This window comes from Papilio polytes, unplaced genomic scaffold (genome assembly GCF_000836215.1).
Source record: "Papilio polytes unplaced genomic scaffold, Ppol_1.0 DF824325.1, whole genome shotgun sequence".
Lineage (NCBI taxonomy): Eukaryota > Metazoa > Arthropoda > Insecta > Lepidoptera > Papilionidae > Papilio > Papilio polytes.
This window is the reverse complement of record NW_013524879.1, coordinates 429,460-441,837: the sequence shown is the minus strand read 5'-3', so window position 1 is coordinate 441,837 and position 12,378 is coordinate 429,460. Positions and strand designations below refer to the sequence as shown.

The 12,378-nt window shown below is 32.6% G+C and overlaps 1 protein-coding gene across 2 annotated transcripts in view; it reads right to left on the bottom strand.

Moving 5' to 3' along the window:
- LOC106099973 (neural/ectodermal development factor IMP-L2) overlaps nt 1-12,378 on the bottom strand; it is a 45,991-nt gene that overhangs the window by 21,356 nt on the left and 12,257 nt on the right. The window contains exon 1 of one of the 2 annotated variants that reach the window (XM_013278674.1): nt 1,652-1,829. The exons of the other annotated variant lie outside the window; for it this stretch is intronic. The gene's annotated coding sequence lies outside the window, so the exon portion shown is untranslated. Of the gene's footprint in view, nt 1-1,651; nt 1,830-12,378 lie in introns of those variants that run through there. 2 annotated transcript variants of the gene reach the window in all.

Genomic DNA, 12,378 nt, shown 5'->3' with positions numbered 1-12,378 from the left:
TTCCTAGGTTTGTTATATGACGGCTGATAGAGATGTGTGTTGGTGCCGGAGGCCTAATTTTAGTCCCTTTTCCTTTCCACCCTTTTCTTAAGAGGAAAGGATGGGAGGAAAAAGTGGATTGGACGGTGAAGGAGATGCATAGGAAGGGGAAATGTCCTCTTTATGTGCGTCTCCTCCTCCGTCAATTAGGGTAGGCAACGCATCTACAATAGCGGATGTTTATGGGTAGCGGTCGCTTTCCATTTCGGTGGATTCAGGTCACGCTTGCTCGTTTGCTACCTCGTATTATAAAAAAAAAAAGATGTGTGGAAGGGCAGCACATACTGTGCCGACCCACCAGCCCAGGTCGTCACTTAATAAAGTCGTATCTGCAGATATGTTGGAAACAATTGTATATCCAATCATTGGCCTAGATATTCTTCTTGCGTAGTCATACGTCATAACTATCGGACGATATGAGGCGATCGTGTTACAAAATTGATGAATCTTAAAACAAGCTGTTACATACCTTATTGTTTGTAGTTAAGGTTTATTTCAGATTGTTATAAATCTAGTCTTTTAAAAAATTAAAAGAATTTTAACCTTTATTGCTTTTTAGATAAGAACTACAATAGTTTAATAAAATAGAGGTAACTTAATTTAAAAAAAATCATATTTGAATGAAAAAACAATTTTCAAAGTTTTTATTTGTCCGTATTTCCGAGTTTGTTTCGGGTAATCTCTAACTTAAAAATTAACTTAAATAACATAGCGTTTTTCTAATTCTACGCTTACAAAGTCAAGACCGTTAGTTAATTTTGCAAAGCTATACAATAGGCTAGAAGAATTCATAGGCTACTTAGTTTTATTATTCCCGTGCAGACGAAGACGTGGGCAAAAGCTAGTAGAAACCTTGCATTCGAACACTTTTTGAACCTTCGTATAAAGGAAAGATTTCTTTTAATATGCCAGTAAATTTTCCAAGCAATTAAGAAATTGTGTCACCTTTAAAAGGCTGAGTTAAAAGTTTTCCCTTGAATTATGCCCACTTAAGATCGAGTAAGGTTATACAAGCGTAAATTGCTTGCATCAAATGCATCAAATTACGTCATAAGAGTGGGTTTTCCCACCATGAAGCATTACAAAAACTCTATTTTATGTTAACACTAGCTGTTCCCGTGCGATTCCATCCGCATAAATTTATGAAAAGTTTATTTTATTGTTTACATTTGTCAAAGTATTAATAGCAAATGTCAAAATGACATGACATGACAAACCTAAGCAATCTTTCTTTCTTGATGTTGGTAGCAACTTATGGACACTTTCCACTTTCCTTCCACTTTCCTTTCGTTTTTATCCAAAATATTTACCCCCTAAGTTTAATGGCGTGAAAATATATAGCCTAAAGCGTGACGCATGTGTAGGGCTTTTTATTAAAAAAATAATTATTCAAAAATATGCTGTAATTGCTGACATCTTAGGCAATAAAGAAGTGTGTGTTTACGCTTTATTATAATATATGTTAACATTTGCCATATCAATTGCAAATTCAAAAATCGAATCAAACAAAGGAGGCCCTTAATTGGCTGAGAATTTAAGTAAAATCGCAACTAATTCCGTTAGAAAATATAGACTTTTAAGCCTTGGATTTCTTCATTTTTATGCAACTCACCTGCAATCCTATTATAGTTTTTTTGATGGAAAAATCTATAAAATCACTTGTAATTTACAAAAAATGTTGTCAACATCTATCACCCACACATAGACAGCACTATTGAAACTTGTTTAAAACGATTATAGACGTAAACAAGATAGTTTTAAGAGCGATATTGCCTTGCACTCAAAGCTATGACGACAGTATACTGAAGGATTCATTAGACCGCTGCATTACTTTTATACAACGGTGTACAAAACGTCATGAGTCATACAGTTGTGCTCAACTTTTTTTGAACAGGTATGGTAATGGAATATGTTAGAAGATGAAGCGATTTCAAACCGTATTTATTTTTTCTCTTTTTCTTACGTAGTATTGACATATACTAACTTCTATAAATATTTATAAATCATCATAATATTAATTCACTCCCTTCTTATAATTCTTTTAGCGTAACACTTTTTTGGCTTTTCTGTACCTTTGTAGCCATTCAAATTTGGGCTTATTCAATACTTATTTATTTGTTTCATTTTGTTAGTATCTACTTTTTATACCTCTGTCGAACAATATCTAGGGCTAACGCGAAAATTTTCGAGAAATTATTCAAATTTATTAAGAAATCACAAACATATAGACGTGTTGGTGTACGTGTCAAGAATTTTCATGGACCAAAAAACGTTAAACATTAAACATACACAGTTGTGAAGATCTACTAACAATATTTTAATCTCTTATTTTTGAAAAAAGAACGAGAGAATAACAAGATGTTTTAACAAATATGTTGAAACTATTACTTTAGTAAATTATAAGAATCGCTTCCGCTTATTCCTTTTAACCGCTTTAATACCGCTCTTAAGCGGATTTGTTTAAAAGATATTCGTCAGTGTTGTGATGATTGATTGGACTTTTATACAATATCTTTTTTTAAGTTAAATTGTTGAACATCGAAAAAACCGTCTTATGTATGTTATGGGATTATTGCCAACCGTCACCCTGCTATGTCTGCTGTCTCTTTGCACGTCAGAAGTTTCATCCGTCCCACCTTTTAGTCCCACTATCACCAATAAGGTGACAGATGGAACCGTTATGAATTAAAATAAGTCCCAACTGTCCCCTCGTCGCAAAAGGTGGGACGGATGAAAATTTTAACCCATCTGTCCTCACGTGGGGACAGAGAAAGGATGGGCATGATCCGATTTATAGTGCTATTACGTGATTCTTTTTCATTTTGATGCGAAATAGTTGCCAGTAGTCGTAATTTGCATGACAATTGCGAGAACTTTGTCGTTTACGTTACGAATTCGTTCTCACGAATATTCCTAATAAGTCTTCAGATACAAAATTCAACTCTCATACATAAAATGTTTTTTTTCAGCTTATATGGTTTGTGTTACGACATAACTCCGAACGCGGTGGACCGATTTTTTAAAATTACTTATTTTATGCAAAAGGTAGTGCTGGCTGGAACCATTTTTACTATTTAGATCTGTGTGTAGTTTAAAATTATTAATATTTTAGTTATCTTGTTTAGTTTAGTATTACAGCTTCTACCTTTTTGCGAGTTTCCTTGATAACTGGATTATAATGACCTTGGCCGAGACCCCATGCCCTTAAAAACTGCGACACGAGGTTTTATTTATAGTGACAAAATCAGGTTTTGCAGCTTAAAAATAGTTTTTACGCGCCATTTTATTATCTTCCGTAAACAATGTGTTTTACTACTTTTTGATTTGAGTCTCAGCAACATTGTTGCTAAGGCAAGTTATGTTATTGTAACGTTCAAATATTATAAAAACTGCTGGTCTGATTTTACAAATTCTGACACCTTTAGAAAGCTTCGTTATCGTCGAGTATCATCATATATATAAATATTATAAATGCGAAAGTTACGACAGATGGATGGATGTTTTAAACGGCTGAACGGATCCCCATGAAATTTGGCACAGATATAAAACAAAGTCTGGAGTACACATGGGATAAATAACAAGCGGCCACTTGAATCTGCCAAAAAGGCGAAGCGACCGCTGCCTAAAGACATTTGCAATACGGATGCGTTGCTTACTTTTTATCGACGGTGTAGGAGACGCACATAAAGATGACGTTTCTCCGTGAAATCCACTTTCCCTACCCACCCTTTTCTTATAAGTAAAAAGGTGGAAAGGGAAAGGGACTAAATTTGGGCCAAATCTTAGGAAAATTGTTGCCCTTGTTAAAGTACGTTACTCCTTGAAGTTTAAAATTTTAACTATAAAATACATTTATCATATTAATTACTTCCTCAAAATTATCTGATTGAAAAGATATCCGTTAGATTTTTAATTAAAAATAGTTTAAAGAATTTATGTATTCGTAGATTATTTCTATACCGTTTTATCCAAATGATTCATATAAATAAAAAAAAATTGATTAACAATTTATATACCTACTAGTTGTTGCTCGCGACATCGCCTGCGAGAAATTAAAAATAATAATAAAACGCCTGTTACATAGCCTATGTTACTAACAGTGAAATTACCTTTCTAATGGTGAAAGAATTTTTAAAATCGACTCAGTAGTTTTTACGTGAATCGAATACATACAAAAATACAAATCTTTCCTCTTTATAATACTAGTATAGATTATGTTTTCATTGAATTATGAAAGTACTTATATTTTAGTGGGAAAAAGAGATTATTCATTGAGAGAGGAAAAGTTTGGTTCAACTGTTTTTTTATTGAAAAGTTTACAAGCCTTTAAGTTATTTGTGAGGTTCTTTAGGGATTGTAGGCACCTTAGTATTTTGAATTTTTTTACGTCACATCTTACCAATGTTTTAACATTTAACCTATTTCATCAAGTTATCCATATCTATATACGAGCTTTCGCCCGCGACTCCGTCCACGAGGAATTAAAAAAAAAAACTAAATCAAGTAGCATATGTGTTCTTCCAGACTATGCTCTACATCCATGCCAAATTTTATCGAGATCCGTTCAGTCGTTTAGGCTACAAACTCTAACAAACAAACATCCATCCATCCATCCATCCATCTAAACTTTCGCATTTATAATATTATCCATATATTAAAGAGGGAAGATTTGTTTTTTCGCATTTTCATATGTATTGAAATAACTGAAAAACTTCTGGACTGATTTCAAAAATTCTTACACTATGAAAAAGCTGTGATATCGCCGAACGTAGGTTACATTTTTAAATTTTTCGTGGACGAAGTCGCGAGCAACAGTTAGTATATTAATACATTTTTACATGTTCACATGATCATAGTCACTACTCTATGGTTTTTATTAAAAAAATAACCTATTATTAAGATAATAACTCATATCGACATCTACACGTGTGATTTTAATCAAAAAAGTAAATTGAACTTTAAACATATTAAATATAAGGTTTATTTTGTACAGAATACTGTGACATTGTTACCATAATTTGTGTAACGTATAGTGTTAGGCATTGAAAGTAAAATTTAATCCGCCCAATAATTATAATGGTAATAAATCTTTATTTAGTGTTGTGCTTGAGAGATTAATGTATCGATAGAAAATATCTATGACATACCTTGGCTATCGACAATGTAATTTATTGAATCGTAAATATTTTCGTTACAGAGTACATGGTAACAATTAGGTAGGAAAAACAAATACATATTATTTTCTGAATTTTAATTTTATTTAGGAAAAAGTGCACTTTAATTTTTACAAACTTATACTTGAGTTTTAATTAACTGTTAATATACTTTTGTCAATTAACATTGTTAAAAGAAATAGATTTAATTGAATGAAAAAAAGATGGATTTCTTAATTGATATTATCCGATAATGTAAATAACATCGATATCGATAACTAATCTACGCACAACACTAAAACACAAATTTTCGTTACCAAGCAATTATCGTAATAATTCTCTCAATTCTCGATCTCGGTCATAAATCAACCAAATTCATAGTTAATGTTTTTAATAATATTGTTACAAGCTCATAAAACACATTAAAACAGATTGACCGACCATTATTTAATGTAATTTTATGGCTATATTTAATTTAATTACCTTTGTTTCGTAATTTAAATGTACTCACAATTCATTCCGTAGGTAATAAAAGATTTAATTCAATTTGAAATAGAATTAAAACAAATGAAAATCAAAATTGGAAGTATAAAATAGCTTTCGTCCGCGACAGTCCACGTGGAATTAAAAAAAACACAAGTATGTGTTCCAGACTATCTTCTACATCTGTACCAAATTTCATCAAATTCCGTTCAGCCGTTTAGGCTACAAACTCTAACAAACATCCATCTAAACTTTCGCATTTATAATACGAGTATTAGTATGATGGGAAATTGTATTATGTAGTAGGTTTTCTTAACCTCCCTTTGACATATAATAACTTAGAATTAACTCATACATTTTATGCAAAAAAAAATGATATTTCATATCCATCTGTCAAACTTCCCGCGCGATTACGCAATGAATGGTAGTGATGTCAGTTAACATTTTTTTTAAGTAACCGCTTTGAATGACTCGAACAGTTTTTTGTATTTATTAGGATTTAAATCCGGTTTCTCGTGAGCAAAAAAGTTTTATTCCTTTAGCTGGAACAGAAGTATAAAACTGGCCGTATTAATTAGAATTAATTTCTTTGAACACATTAAAGAAACAAATTGCAGCCCCTTGAGGTTAGGATTTCTTATTCTTAGGCTTTCGAATTACAGACTGTAAAATGTTATTGTTAGAACAGATACTTGTCAATACTTTAATTTGAGCAATAGACATTTTTACAATATATTTATTACTAGCAAATGTCAAAATACCAATTACCTTACTATGGCAATCTTGCTTCCTTGATGTTGGCAGCAACTTTTGGTCTCTTTCCCACATTAGGGTTTTTATCCAAAATATTTACCCCCTATGTTTAATGGCGTGAAAATATGTAACCTAAAGCGTGACGTAAGTGTAGGGCTTTTTATTAAAAAAAGAATTATTCAGAAATATGCTGTAATTGCTGAGATCTTAGACAACAAAGAAGTGTGTGTTAATGCATTATTATGATAGTATATATTTAGTAAAACATTAGTATAGTTTGACCTGCTACTGAAAGTGTTAAAAATTTATTCGAATGTCCACTCTATAACTGTTTAAAACTCTTTGCACTACTATAGATGTAGAAACGTAAACGTCAAGTAAGTATTAAGCTTTGGATGAGTCATGTTAAAAAAAATGGCGACGACAAAAAAGCGGGAAAAAAACGAAAGGTGTGCAAGGACAAGTGTTGATGAAAGTCGACTCGCGATTTTAAAAATAGAGATCCTTAAGAATAATGAAATAAAATTAACCGACTATTTGAAATTATAAGAAAATTATTATTAGGAAAATAATACACCTATCTGAAACCCAAATTCTAGCATTAAACCTTCTACGTTGAAGAATTCGTTTCTTTTTCCTACGTTTTCATGTATTTCATGTTCGCTTCGCTTTGTCCAATTTCGCTGTGACCTAGAGGTTTAAAACAGTAATTATCGAGTTAAATTTACGGTATTACTAGCTTTCGCCCGAGACTCCGTCCGCGTGGGATTAAAAAAAACAAAAATAATTAGCCTATGTGTTCTCCCAGAATATTCTCTACATGTATACCAAATTTCATCGAAAACCTTTCAGTCGTGTAGGCTATGAACTCTAACAAACATCCATCCATCTATACTTTCGCATTTATAATATAATATTAGTAAGATTATAAAGACTGTAACAAAAGTTCCTTTAAAAATCTAGTTACTTACATTAAAAAATAAATAATGTACAGAACCCTTTAACTAATTAAAAATGTTACCATAACACTGTTTAGATTTTAAATTTGTCAAATAAACACGTCATTCTAATTCAATCTTTATTGTCTTTGAAATAGAAGCTATTTCAGCTTATTCGAATACGTAGATAAAAATCAACTTAAACACACAAAAAACAATGTAAAAAGCATTTCCCCAGAATTCGATCGTCTCTTGTTTCCCGCAAAAAACCGCGAAGAAAAAAAAACTATTCGACGCAGTAATATGACGTAATCCGACAAACCGGTTTGTAACGACCTTAAAAATTTCAAATATTGAAGAAGAAATTAAGGTTATAATTATTGTTTTACATTAAAAATATCGAAATTAAGGCTTGATTCCACTAACCCTCGGTTAGACAGTTAATGGAATTTTAGGTTATGCAATATTTTAGCTAATCTATACTATGATAATAAAGCGTAAACACACACTTCTTTGTTGCCTAAGATGTCAGCAATTACAGCATATTTTTGAATAATTCTTTTTTAATAAAAAGCCCTACACTAACGTCATGCTTTAGGCTATATATTTTCATGCCATTAAACTTAGGGGGTAAATATTTTGGATAAAGACCCTAATGTGGGAAAGAGACCAAAAGTTGCTGCCAACATCAAGGAAGCAACATTGCTAAGGTTTGTCATTTCATTACATTTTGACATTTGCAATTGATAATTTGACAAATGTAAACAATAAAATAAAATTTTCAAAATTTCATGCGGATTCTTTTGTTTTTTAATTCCGAGAGGACGTAGTCTTAAACTAGTCGGTAAACAAATAAACATCAAATGTACGTACTCAAAATCAGTTACAGAACAATCCGTTATTCTGCATTAGAATCTTTAGCACGTGGTAAAACACGTGGCTCCGATGTGGCATTCGTCACGTAGGAAGGTGTGGCGGAGCACCGTTATCTTATTTGAACTACGATAAGCTAGGATCTACGGTAATACGTCACACCTATATTTAACTAAAAAACTTATATTTACTTTTATAAAGTTACAATAGACGAGTGAAATTATAAACTGACTATCGCCCGCGACTCAATCTCGCGTGATATAAAAAAAAACAAAAGTGAGTAGCCTATGTGTTCTTCCAGACTGTCCTCTACGTCCGCCAAATTTCATCGAGATCCGTTCAGCAGTCTAGACTACTAAAATCTAACGTCTAAACTCTAACAAACATCCATCCATCTAAACTTTCGCATTTATAATATTAGTAAGATAATTTAGAGATTTATGGTTGTGTGTAGGAAAAGGTAAAAAAAAAAATATCTATACAAAAATTACAGTCTGTCGAAAGTAACAGAAAAAGATTTTTGTTCAGTATGCCCAGTCTATGTATTTAGATGTCTTTAGTACGAAACGACTGACAAAATGCGTTGTTTACCAATCGACAGTAAAAGCGAATTACTCTCAAGGATATGTAACAACCACAGGATGTATTATGACACTAAATTGCAAATTGCATTCACGGTCAGGGTCAAGTGCATTGTGCGAGTGAGAGGTATATACCGTTGTCTCCCTCTTAAGTAGTTGCTTTTGGTTACCGAGTTGACAGCTTCCGTCTGTACCCCCTTTGCAGGAAATTGTTAAATCGAACGTAAATATATTGTATGGATATATGACTAGCTTTTGTACGCGACTCTGTCCTTGTGGAATTAATAAAACAAAATTGATTAGCCTAAGTATTCTATCAGACTATCTTCTACATTTAATGTAAATTTCATCGAAATCTGTTCCGCTGTTTAGGTTCAAACTCTAACAAACATCCATCTAAACTTTCGCATTTATAATAGTATGATACTGTCTTATATAACATTTTTTCAAATGCCTACTTGAAACCATAAAAGTGAAATAATACCAGCTTTCTTTTACACAGTTTATTTATACAATAAATAAAATTAAAGCGATCTTTTTTCGTACAATATTAAAAGTGTTCTATAGGTTAAATAAAACAATCTTCTTAAGTAATAGATTAGTCGATTTTACTTACTGCGTTGACGCAGCGACCCAAAGTAGGTCTTGGCTTCCGACACGAGAGAGCGCCAAAGATTTTAAAGAGTTCAAAATTTTCAAATTTTGATTAGGATTATATGCTTAAGTTTAAACAAAATATGGCAAAGAAAATACTAAGAAAGCTTGAATGGATTGTGTGAAAGAAGATATGCTTAAGAAAGGAGTGTATTCAGATATGGCTGATAGAGATGTATGAAAGAGCACATACTGTGCCCCTCCGTAAGCGGTAAGGGCAAGTTGATGATGAAAAAAAATACTCAATCCCGTTTTAACAGACAGTTTAAAGCAAAAAATACCTAAACAGTTCTACTGGCAGTTAAAATTTTGCGTACACATGCAGAATCTTAATTGAACAGACTGTTTTAAATGTCAGTTGTAACTGAGCGTATTACAGCGTGTTTTATGTGTAAAGTGAAGGTGATTTTCACCATCGTTTGATGGAATTTGTTTAACAGATGTATGTTTAATGTAGTGCATTTAGAAATGCTAGAAATGTGAGCCTATCTAGGTCACATGGCATGAAAGCGTTTTACATCTACGTCAATACTTATTTATGACTTTCAGATTAACACGTAGACTTTGGAGTTGAGACTTAACCCTTAAATGCATGATGATGCATTTATATGTCAGTCTTCTCATGTGTGTTCTGTTTCAACACCCAATAGATTTTTTAAGTATTTTTTCTTTATTTTTTCCTTGTTTTATGTTCAATTTATTACCCGTTTCAATTTAGGGTATTTAAAAAGAAAAAATCATGCATTTAAAGTTTAATAGTTAAGAAATTGAATATCACCATTGGAGTTTAAGCTAGCTTTTCCTCGCGATTTCGTTGCTGCGGAATGAAAAAAATTGGCCTAAATCAAATAATCTATTTCTGTGCCAAATTTCAAGCAAACACATTCAGATGTTTTGGAGTTACCTGCTATCTAAAATAAAATAAATAAAAAAATAAAATAAGTTAAGTTATTGTCTATCGTGGCGTTTATTTTTAGCATGATTTGAAGTCTTTTATTTCACTTATTATAACTTGATTAAGTTACTTATAAGTAACTTCATTAAGTAGGCATAAATTGCTTATAATAAAAATTAAGATTAACTTTTACAAAATTCAAATTAAACCTACGTTTTTTTTAAATTCTTGAACCTTAACTAAATCGTTTTTTAAATATTTCCTTTCCCTATTAATATTGGTACTAAATTTTAATACAAAGCTGAAGTCCCTACACACAGTGGTCGTAACCGAATTTCATTAACACAATTGCTTCGTCCGTTATCATTGGATCTTGTGACGATAGTACATACATATTCATCATCAAGCATGGTCATAGCTTACGTCATCGTGACGTCATCCAGTGACCAGGGATCACGAGGTCATAGAGTTAATAGGACACTTAGGACTTTACCATAATAAAAAACTTAGCGTTTAGTTTCATCTGAAGTTTGTTAACATACTTCTAACTAATATTACTTCTAACTAAATTAACAGTGGTAGTGCCCGCTTTAACATCTTAGCACTGCAAAACCACGACCACATAGAAGAAGGCGTGAAACGGAAGCAATTCCGTGTTTCGTCTGATGAGTGTGGTGCCGGCGACCTTATTTAAGTCTCTTTCTCTTTACCACCCTTTTCTTATAAGAAGAGGATGGGAAATGGGGAAGTGGATTTGACGGAGGAGGAGATGCATAGGAAGGGGAAATATCCTCTTTATGTGCGTCTCCTCCTATGTCGGAAAAGGGTAGGCAACGCATCTGCAATTGCGGATGTCTATGGGCAGCGGTCGCTTCGCCATTTTGGCGGATTCAGGTGGGCGCTTACTCGTTTGCCACCTTATGTCATAAAAAAATAAAATTAATAAACTGGCTGTTACTCATGACTTCGGTCGGGTGGAATTGAAAAAATAAAGCCCATGTTACTGATAACATAGCTTTTTAATGGTGAAAGAATTTTTGATATCGGCCCCGTAGTTTTTGAGTTATTTCAATACATATAAAAATCTTTCTCTTGTAATGTTAGTATAGAGTATAGATATGTGAAAGTTAAGATGGATAGTTAGAGTTTGTAGCCTATACTGCTGAACGGATTAAATTTGTCATAGATTTAGAGCAGTCTGGAAGAACACATATCTATACTATTATAATAAAACGTAAACACACGCTACTTTGTTGCCTAAGATGTCAGCAATTACCGCTTTTTTTTAATAATTCCTCTTTTAATAAAAAGCCCTACACTTACGTCACGTTTTAGGCTATATATTATCACGCCATTAAACTTAGGGAGTAAATATTTCGGATAAAAACCCTAATGTGGGAAAGAGACCATAAGTTGCTGCCAACATCAAGGAAGCTTGCCAAGTTTTGTCATGTCATGTCATTTTGACATTTGCAATTGACAATTTGACACATGTTAACAATAAAATAATATTATGCTGATGAAATCGCACGGGAACAGCTAGTGTAGTATAAAAATGATTTTCGAACGAACAGAAAATATTCCAAGCACAAAATAGATGGTTATTATTTATTTATTCCTCCTTCAAAAGAGGTCAGACGCTGAATTTTGCAAACATATGGAAAATTACACAATACATGAAATATACTACTGTCTATATGAATATCTGACCATTTATACCGCGTGCACACCTGACTAAACTACCGTACAACTGTTTTCTCGCGCGAGTTCCTGAGTTTATATGGAGCTCACACTCGATTTATAGTTGTGCAAAACAGTTGAATTAGCTGCGAAATAATCGACAATCGCATTGTTATAGTTTAGTTGAAGGTGAACGCCCTGATGTATTGTTGTCTCTTTCTTCAAAGAGAAAAAAAGAGATAGCACATTTTAGAAAAGTGCTTCATCGACATCAAAATTATTTTTTCTTAATGTTGCGTCTTACTGCAACACTGGTGGGGAAGAGGCAC